Raw genomic sequence first — 11,233 nt, 5'->3', positions numbered from 1 at the left:
TTTGGCAGTCCAGTCTGTCAACTTGGCTTTCATAAATGTAACACAGCCTGTCCATTATTAATTTTCCAACATGACAGTCATACAGATACGGTTTGTCCATGTCTCATCCACTTTTATCAGTTTCCCTAACTTCACCTCTGGCAACAGATGGCTTCTTCATTGATTTATTTTTCTGCTGCAAAGCCAAGATGGCATCTAGCTGTCATTATGTCTCATCAAATTTACCATCTCTCTCCATGCTTTATGAATGATGCGGTCTTATTTATTGACCTTTTGAATTTCAACAACAATCATCTTCAATGATATCCTTGTAACATCTTTGCGGTTAGGTGTATCCCAGCTTTCATTAAGGATATATGATGCCTTTCTTGCTTTCACCAATTGTAGGGGTAACGGTCTCAATATTTCATCAGTATCTAGTCCCATTATTTGATAGTTTTTCTAGTGTTTTGCCTCCAAAATAAACTTTCATTTAGTTGATGTCTGTGAAAAATCTTCAGCTTGTAACCATTTTTTACCAACTTTATATAGGATTAAACATGGATGCATGTTTCTGCTTACTTCGACATACCAGAAGTCTCTCTTGTTTTTGTTGTTGATATGGAACATTTGGCATGTTTAAACTTTAAGATACCAGAATAACAACATTAGTTCAGCAAAAGAAATATAAAAAAACAAGATGATGTCTTATTTGTTGACTTTTGTTATGTACTAGCTATACAATCCCCATCCTTTGGTTAGGATGGGGATTATATAGCTAGTACATGAGGAAGAGCAGATGTGCTACTGGGCAAGGTGTAAGGATTGAAGGACATGGAAGTCTTGCCTGCAAGCTGTGATCATACCACAGTGTGGTTTGTGAGGGTAGGGAATAGGGGCTACATACTGTGACACTGGTATAAGATTACAAAAAAATGTTAATCAGATAAGCTTACTGAAAACACAACCCTTTTTCAGGGAAAGCCCATGTGCAATATCTGGTTATGTGACTTTCTAAAGAGTTATGCAGGAGGGAGATGAAGGCTGTGGATATTCAATTCAGGACTGCTGCTGAGTCCAGGTGTAGAAGCACATAATTTTAAAACATCTGTGCTAAACTGCTACATAAGCATTCAGAAAACTGAGGTGAATCAAGTGAAAGAAAAATGTGTGGGCTTGATTAAAAAGTGGATCATAAACCGTACACAGGCAATAGTGGAAGAATTACAGAAACAGCAGTAGGTAAAAAGAAGACCGTGATGTGGCTTAAGATGGTGGCACTAGAAGAAAAGAAATGGAAATAGAGGCTGTGAGGCAGCAGTATGGAGGAGCAAAAAAAAAAAAAAAAAAAAAACCACCCGGGAAAGTCCGGAGGAAACGGATTAAACTAGAAAATGAAGTAGTTGTAGGAATAAAACGTGGAAGGTGTGATGTTTTCAGTCATGTAGCAGAATACAAAGGAGGGGAGGAGTAGAATGTGTGGTGAGGCAATTCACCCATGGAAAAGAGCAAACTAAGTTCCTGAAATGACTTCCTGCATCTTTCACAGAAAATCCCTCTGGGGAGCCACCCCAGAAGAAATGGTGCAAGAGGAAGCACCTTGATTCCCCGGAGGAATCTATCAGTGAAGACACTGATTGTGATGAGGGAGAAGGGTCCCCACAGTCTCCTCCAGATGACATCTCATTCGGAGAAATTCTTGAAAGCCTCAAGTAGCGGGGAGACTGGAAGTCGTCTAACCCTTCTTCTTCTGAGGAATCGGTGTTCTTGCAGGCCTTCTGTGCTCAGCCATCTACTTCCTGGGTGACCCTACTTACAGATGAGCTTGTTAATTTGATCGTGCAGCATGTCTGGAAGGCCCCAGACAGTGTAGAACAGACAAAATTCTATCCACACCTGAGGACCAGCCCTACTGGTCCAAGCAGTTGATGGTTGATTCCATGGTCATGGCAGCGGCCACCAAGAGGGAACTGGTAGAAGATAGTTCCAGTGCCCATCCTCTGAACAGGGAGTCTTGAGCCATGGACAGACTAGGGAAGCAGAGCTATGCTTCAGTGACCTTTGCCATTCGGTCGCTGAACTATCTGGCACACTTCACTCTCCTCCAAAGAGACCTAATCTCTGAAATGTCCTCCTTTTTGGCGGGGGTACTGCCTGATGAGGTGTGTGACACTGATGCATTTGATATCTCACAACACCGAGGGGGCAGCTCGAGCTGCTGCATCAGGCATTGTCATGAGACATAGTGCTTGAATGCGGTTGCGTGATTTCACAGACCTCTCTAAATCTTCCTTCGTCAATTTGCCTGTTGACGAATCTGCACTTTTTGTCCCAAAGTACGAGACACACTAGCATGAAGTGTGAAAGATGGAAAGACTTTGTCTGCAGTGGGCATACACTTTTCCACCCCCCAGAGGTCCTATTCCAGGAAACAGAAGGGAGGAAAAATGTGGTTCAGAAAATCCCAAGGATCTTTTTGTGACACTCGTGATGAGCAATCCCCCCAGGGCAGAGGGGGCAGTTCATCTGGAAGATGCCTCTTTCAGGGTAGAGGGCATCTGTGTAACCAGGGAGATAGAGATTCCTTCTCTGGCCAACCCCCTACCAGTGTTCCTGAGCAGCGGCCCAATTGCTTTCCTCTGGAAGAAGTCAGGGGGCATTTTTCTCTGCACCTACCAGCCTGGCAACTTATTACTACCAATGTTTGGGTGCAGAGAATAATATCCAGAGGCTGCCAGATACCATTCGATTTAACTCCCAGACCCGTGCAGCGAATCCTCGATGTGCCACCCTATCAGAGGGAAGTACAGCCTTAGAAATAGAAAAGCTGCTAAGAAAAAGTGTCATCCAACCAGTCCCACCAGACCAGAGAGGATCCGGGTTTTACTAGAGGTTCTTTTTAGTGCCAGAAAAGACAGGGGATTGGAGACTGATCCTGAATCTCAGCCTATTGAACAAATTTATCAAACCTCAAAAATTCTGTATGGTCACAGTGCAGCCCATTCTCCCCTTCCTAGAGAAGGGCATTTGGATGTGCTCTGTAGACCTCCAGGATGCGTATTACCACATAAAGATGGATCACCGCTCCTGGAGGTTTCTCTTCTTCCGGCTGGGAGCCAATCACTACCAGTTTAGGGCACTGCCATTCTGTCTTTCAACATCCCCCCAATTGTTCAGCAAATGTATGGCAGTGGTAGTAGCTCATCTTCGACAACAAGGATTCCAGGTGTTTCCATGGGTTCCTGTCAGCATTTCAAATGTTGAAAATGACGAATTTAATTTAATCGAACTGAAATGTTCAAATTCTCAGAAGAGCAAACTGATGAAACATCGATTTCTTTCCCAGTGAAGGAAATCGGTGGGCCATCATTGGAGTTTGCTATTTCCTCCACTGTGGTGTGAGAGTTACAGACCTTAGGGTTAGGGTGCAGGTTAAGGTAAGTGGATAGTAATGTATGTATGGTGTAGTGTAGGGTTGGGTTTTGTTAATTGTATGTGTGTGTATTTATTGCTTTGTTTGCGTGTAGTTTTGTAGAGTATGTATGCGATAGTTAAGGACTTTAAGGTTAGGGTGTGGGTTAAGGTAAGTGGATAGTTAGTAATGTATGCGTGGTTTAGTGTGGAGTTGGGTTTTATTAACTGTATTTGTGTGGTTTATTTATTTTGGTGTGCTTGTTTTGTGTGTATGTTTCTCAGAACAGCAAATTTTTTCCCTGGGAAAAAATTCGCTATTCTGAGCTTTTGATGTTTTCAATATTCGAAATTCCAAGTTTGAACATATGGTTTTCGATATTTTGGAATTTCAAATATATGATATAGACCCGTTTCTGTATCTAGACTATTGTCTCCTTACCGCCCCAACCAGGAATCTTTTAATCCGCAACCTCTTACACTCAAGGCCTTGCTCTCAGCTTGGGGATTACAATCAACAAGAGCAAATCTCAAATGTCCCCAACAAAAACACTGGAATTCATTGGAGCAGTCTTCGACACAACATCCTGTCAAGTTTCCCTCCCTCCTCACAGGCTTTCAAAAATAAGACACCAAATTCAAGCCCTCCTTCCACAGACCTATTTACCAGCACGCCTTGTACTGCAACTCTTAGGCTCCATGGTGGCTGCCATTACTCTAGTACCACTGGCGAGGTTGCACATGAGAATACTAAAGTGGCTCCTTTCTACACAGTGGTTGATCTTAACTCACCCAGTCAACCACATGATTCGTCTTACAAATCTTTGCAAGGAAGAAATGCTATGGTGGATGAAGTCACAATCGAATCTCTGGTGTCAACCATTCTGTCTCCCCCACCTCACGGCCATGGTGACCACTGATGATTCCTTGTTGGGGGGGGGGGGGGCATTTCCAGGGAAAGATGGTCCAAGGCACCTGGTCCCCCATGGAGGCCAGTTTGCACATAAATGTCCTAGAACTGAGGGCAGTTCTCTTAGCGTTGCAAGCGTTCCATACATTCCTACCTTCTGGGACCATTGCAATTCAGTTGGACAACATGTCAGTCATCTGGTATATCAACAAGCAAGGTGGAACATGAGGATTTGGCACTGAGAAATAGCTTCTAACTGCTTTCTTATAGCAACGCACATTCCCGTGAGTTCCAACCTTATTGCGGACAATCTGAGCAGGAACATCCTGATGTCTCATGGGTGATCCCTCAGTTCTGTAATAGCAGATCGAATTTTTCACTGCTGGGGCAAGCCTTTGCTGCGATCTGTTTGCTTCCCCCCTAAACAACAAATGCAGAAGCTACTTTGCCCTGATCCCCCTCAGGGGGGACTCTCCTGAGGGATGCTCTTATGCACGTTTGGCCCACGGGTCTACTGTATGCCTTTCCTCTGTTTACCCTCATTACTTAATTCCTCCAGAAAGCTCAAAGGTTGAGAAGCAAAGTGATCCTCAAGTCTGGTTTACGCTCCTATGGCCTCATCTGATTCACAGCCCATGGATCCTGGATCATTCCCAAAGGTCTGTTATCTCATCCTTGGGAACTGTTTCATCCCAATCTCCACAGCCTCAAGCTCACAGCTTGGTTCCTCCCCTTCCAATGATTGCCAGGCTACCCGAAATCTCATCTCCTGTTCATGAAATTCTTCTGGCTTCACACAAACCTTCCACCAGGTAAGTTTATTCTAGTAAATGGACTAGGTTCTCTATTTGGACCAAAGATCAGAACTTAGATCCCTTCTCTATGCCTGTTCAAAAGATCCTACAATACCTGATGACTCTTCTACATACAGGAGCCTCAGCATCGACAGTCACTGTACATTTAGCAGCTATTGCCAATTTTCAGAATGGATTTGATATTTCTTCAGTTATGTCACACTGCCTGTGCAAGATCCTTTTGAAAGGAGTATTATATGTTAAACCTCCTGTCAAGCCCCCCGTAGAACCCTGGGACTTGACCTTGGTATGTCAGTCTCTCACAGGCCCTCCTTTTAAGCCTTTTGACTCATGTGATATAAAGTTCTTGTCATTGAAGACTACTTCTAGTAGCACTTACCTCAGCGAGAAGAGTATCTGAGCTGCAGGCCTTGAGTGTCACGAGAACTTATTTGATCTTCCACAGGGATAGGGTGTCCAGGCTCCCTATTATGCTTTCGCAGACGCAGGTTGTCGAATGCATCTTTGTCGAACTGAAAAGCACGAAGTGGCAAAATAGCGAAGCGGCTTTTCAGTGAATTCTTTCCCTGGAAATAATTTGCTTGGCCACTTTGGCTACTTTGCTGTTTTTGGCACTGTAGTGCGATCTCTAGTTGGTATATTTAAGTAGGGGGTGTATGGGGGCCCCCCACATTATGTAATGTTTTACAGTTTTGTTTTTTTTTTGTTTCGGAACAGTGATTTTTTCCCTTGGAAAAAAATTGCTGTTCAGAGGTTTCGATGTTGTAAACTTTTGCTTCCATGGGGTCGATTATGTTGTTCGCTCTTCTGAGCATGAAATATCATAATATAGACCCGGTGTCCCTATGTACTGTCCCTTCTTTCTTGCCCAAGGTCATTCCTGGATTTTCCATTAACCAATCTATTGACCTGCCGGTTTTCTTCCCTCAACATTCTAACAGAGGGGAGTACCTTTTGCACACCCTTGATATGCATCGGCAGCTTTGTTGTTATTTGGACAGGACTAAATATTTCAGGAAAACAGATTAATTGTTTGTGGTCTTTGCAGGAACCTGTCTCCAAAGTGACTTTATCCTCCTGTCTTAGAAACTCCATTACCTTTATCTACTAACAGAATAAACTATCCTTACTTTCCAGAATAAGGGCTCATTCTACTAGATCAATGGCTGCTTCTGTAGCTTTTCATTCCAGAGCCTCTATGGATGATATTTGTGCAGCAGCCACTTGGGCAAGACCTCATACCTTTATCTCTTATTACAAATTGTATTTGGCCTCCAGGGGATGAGCATCTTTTGGTTCTATGGTGCTCAGGAATATCCTTCCTTAGGGCCGCCCAGACTCAAGTAGCTGGGGACTCTGGCTTAACAGTAAGGAATGAATAAAGATTTACAACATCAGATAAAGAAGTTATGTATTACCATAATGTTCTGTGTGTAGATCTTTATTCATTCATTACTTCCCGTCCTCATTCCCCCTGCCTGGACTCCTGGTGGACTTTAGGAGCTCCTGGTTAGGGTATTTGCTCAGAGCATCCTACCATTTTTCTCTTACTATCTCTATTATATAGGGGTGGGCAAATTTGATCTGGAGTAACTATGAGAGGGGCATTATGGGTAGGTCTTAGCTGAGAGTTTTTGGCTGGCATGAGCTTGGAAACAGCCATGTCAGTTACGAGGATGGAACCGAGGTCCTAACAGTAATGAATGAATCTACAACACAGATGGAACGTTTTGGTAAGACATAATTTCTTTTTCCCATAATAAGTGTCCGGACTGTTCTTAAAATCAACTAAATTATTGCTTGTTTTAATTAGTTTGGCAGCCTGTTCCATGCATCAGCTGCTCTCTCAGAAAACCAATTAGTACACTATTCATTCCTATAAATCTTCTACATAGGTTGTCTGATTCTCTACTACTCTTTGATAACCCCAAACCATTCCCAGAAAAAGTTGTCTCTAAATCCCCTGTATACCTGAATAAGATCTCCTCTTAAATATCTATAAAAGACACAGTACAAGCTCAGATATTTTAGTCTTTCATAATAACTAAAATGTTCACATCCATGGATACTTTTGGTACATTTCCACTGTACTCTTTCCAGTTTACCCATGCTTGTTTTTATCAGGTTTCCATAATGTTTTTCCATACTCATGTTTGGGTCTAATGTAATTAACAAAGAATGGCTTCATCATTTCTGATTTCCTAGACTTTATCAATCTTTTTATACAACCTATAGTTCTATAACTATTATTAACCAATTGCTTGATATGAATAGAAAAACTCAAAGCTGGATCTACCCATATACCCAGGTCCTTAAATGAGTCTACAGTTTCAATCACTGTGTGCTGTATTAAATATTCACCTTTCGATTATGTCTCCCAAATCTCATATGATTAGTTTTTTATGTATTTATCAGTATATTATTCTCATGTGCCCAAAGATCTATTTCTTCAAGTTCTTTTGCAGACATGCCCTATCTGTAACACATGTAATCAGTTTACCCAATTTCAGGTCATCTGCATACAGATTGTAGAACAGCTCAGATGTAAAAGATAGCTCTGAAGGATACAATCTAAACAAGTAAGGGTCTAGGACAGAATCCTGTGGAACATCCCGAGTGTAACCAAGAATTTACCCTGTCCATTTGCTGTATGATATTTGCCACGTCCTGTTTGTAAGCCATGCAGCTGTTTATCTTATCAGGAGTAAATCAATACGTAGTTGCTGTAATTTACTGATCAGTGTTTTGTGTATGACCCTGTCAATTGCTGAAGTTGGGTCTATGTAAATTACACCACAGCACAATTTTTCATTTGCAGCTGTTATTGTATTGTTATTGAACATCATGTTACAGGTGGTAATTTTCAACATATACATGCTGATATATGGTTTCAAGTGCAAATCTTTCCAGTTTCAACAATAACTTGTCCAATATTACTTTCTCCATTATTTTTCCACAACATGAAAGTAGACCTAAGGGTCCATTTGACTCTGGATTTGTCCTACTCCCCTTTCCCTTAAAGACAAGTTTATTAAGCTTATATCTTCAATTGTGATTAATCTCCCTATTTTTTGTGATCTAGTAAATAATCGATATAATGGTACTATAAGTTCTTGCTAAAGTGTTCTCAGGTCATTATTACTTTTTCAGTTTCATCCCAGTGCTTTATTTTAGTCCAGTTTAAATAGTTTGTTTTTTCAATATAATCTATTTTGATTCCATTATCTGATGTTACTTTGATATCACTAGAACAACTTATCCTCTTTGTGGAGCCCAACTGTTTTGTATAAGATTTTGTAAATATATCTAGAATATGTTGTGACTGAGGAAAAAAAAATAAAATCCACAGTTTATAAATTTGTATGTCTTTACTCCTTCCACATTTTATGCATCTATAAAATGTTTTCTTATTGTACTCAATATCTTTAAATACATTTTCATAGGTTCATAGGACGATACTAGGCCTTTAATCCTAGCCAAGAATTTTACCCAAGTTCCCACAAAGTCATCACCTGTTTTCCCTGTCCAGCAGGGACACAAGTGGGATCCCAGGGGTATATTTCTGTTTCCCATCCAATCATCCAGGTTCCTCTTAAAGAGGGCTAGTGAGGAACTCTGCTTGATCTTGTCTCACACTATGAAAACTGAAATAAGCTGGGCAAACAAATTAAGCAAAGTTATAGTTTGACCTCTTTTTTATTTCTTATATTTTTGTTTCTTGCCTTAATCAGATATCTTCTTATGGAAATATATTCCCTTATGTTATATGCCTAGATCCTGATAGACTTTTTTTGAGTTTCTACGCTCACTTTAAAAACTTTCCAAATTCCTTCTGCATTTTTTCCACTAAACACCTCACTCCATTTAGTTTTACATAGTGACTGTTTTGCTTCCATGTAATCTACCTTCTGTGCATTGGTTTAGATTTCATTGGGGCAGAATTATCTAGCAACAAATTAACCTTTATAACCCCATGATCACTGCACACCAACTGTGGTAAAACTTGACATGAAGTAACAGTAATTTCTTTAGGAACACAATTTTTAGTATGTTCCTATACCTGATAGTTTTTTTTTTTTTTTTTTACAATCTGCAGCAATTGCTGTGAATAATTTCCTTACTAATGTTGTTTAGTCAATATTATTCCAGTATGTTTCTGGTAGATTTAAGTCTCCAGCCATTATTATTCTTCCTTCCTGTGTTTTATGCAAGAAATGTATGATCATCTAGGTCATCAGCACTTGAATTAGGTGGTCTGTACACGCAATTGTTATATGTTCCAGGGTTGTCTTTATTGTCACAGTTACACATTCTATAGTATTGGTATTATCACTGAACATGTAATAGTCACAGGTCTCATAGCTGTCTTTAATCCCTATCATAACACCTCCACCTAATTTTTGTTAGAATGTCTGTTACAGTAAAAGCATTTATACCCTGACAGAACTGTTTTCCAGTCATTGTTCTTTATCTGTGTTTCACAAACAGTAACTACATCCTCCATCTTGTGGGAATGTAGCAAATGTTTCAGTAATAAAACTTGGTTGCAGCCATAAGAGATCTCAAATATTGCTATCTGTGAACTGTTAAATTTTCATCCCTGGCAAAATTCCTGCCCTGTGTTTGTCAAATATTGCAAAATATCTGCTACAAAAACTTCTTTCCCCTGTTCTTGACAAATACATACCATCCTGTCTGAACATGTGTGCCCAAAATTAGGCTCAGATGCTCTATACATTTCCATATTTTTAAAACGGGACATTTTTTTCATGTAGGTATCTACCCAAATCTTTTCATTCACAATGACCCAACTCTCCTTTCTATATGATATTTGTGAAAAATAAGTCTGTACATGCTAAACTAAGAGGGCTATAGGTTCCCTACGAGCAGTCAGGGAGTCCTTGCTGATGAGATCATTTGTACCAACATGCATATAAAAGAGATTCATAATTCCTTACATTAAGGCATTCTAAGGCTTGTCTAACATCCTCTGTTTTCACTCTTAGCAAGCGTAATATGGTTCAATGTTAGTTATCTTCTGTGCATATGAAAGTATCAGTTACTCTAATAATTGAATCTCCAGTTACAAGAATATCTTTTCTAACCAGATATGAAGAATCTTCAACTTTTAATTCAGTAATATCTGCTCCATCAATTGTTGCAAAGGAATGACTTTCATCACCACTGGTCTTAATAATCCCACTGTTTTCATTGCATATTACATTTACAAGCATAAAATTCTCATCCAGCTGACTTTGTACATCCACTGCTTGAGCCATGTTGTCAGTGTCTTATCTTTCGCCTCTTTTTTCTTACAGTAATTCTTCAATCCTTCCACGTTCGATTTTGATTTCTTCCTTTTCACTTGCACCTTGCCTCTTTTTTTATCTTCTCTTTTGGAAACATGCTACCTTTTTCTGTAGACTGAAGTTTTTCTGATAGAAAAAATGTTATCATTCCCTGTAATCTGTGTGTTGCATAACAAAGCAGTGTCCTTTCTAGTATGTATTCCCTTAACTTGACAGACATTAATCAGTTTCTTTTTCTTCCTTGTTAGTTGTTGTGAAATTCCTCCTTTCTTTCTTTCTTTTTTTATTTCTTTCTAAACCCTCTGAATCCTCAGATTGCTGAATACTTGTATCTAGAATTCCAAAGTTGTCAGGGGCATTGTCTTGTTTCATACAGATTGAGTGATCTTTATAGAGAATAGACATATATTTTCCTAAATGTGTTCTATTTGCTCTTTGTCTAACATTATTTATCTCACCAATCCAGTCATTAGTATATGTATCAATAGTTCCCCAAGCCATGACAATTGCACAAGTGCAATCATCATCAGTAAGACTCTATTTACTTCTAACAATGGTAAATAAATCATCCAACTTTTGGCATGATGAGCACATATTACCAGTTTTATCAGCTGTTTCCTTTAAATATACACAGCATTTATTATACTGTACAAGATATTTGTGCTTTAACAAATAATTAATGACGTACTAATTTAAGGAATCCATATTCACCTTCAAATGAGTAAAAAAATATTTTAAAAAAGTAAAAAAAAAGTAATCAAAATCAATTACCTCCAAATTCAAACAGAACTTAAACTTCCGTAAGAAAA

General features: G+C 39.6%; 1 protein-coding gene across 1 annotated transcript in view; it reads left to right on the top strand.

The window, feature by feature from the left end:
• Nucleotides 1–11,233, top strand: part of LOC122796516 (band 4.1-like protein 4B) — a 2,320,263-nt gene that overhangs the window by 382,191 nt on the left and 1,926,839 nt on the right. The gene's annotated exons all lie outside the window — the stretch shown is intronic.

The sequence above is a fragment of the Protopterus annectens genome, chromosome 3.part0, assembly GCF_019279795.1.
Source record: "Protopterus annectens isolate FY-2018-M chromosome 3.part0, PAN1.0, whole genome shotgun sequence".
NCBI classification, from domain to species: domain Eukaryota; kingdom Metazoa; phylum Chordata; order Ceratodontiformes; family Protopteridae; genus Protopterus; species Protopterus annectens.
This window is presented reverse-complemented; position numbering and strand designations above follow the sequence as displayed.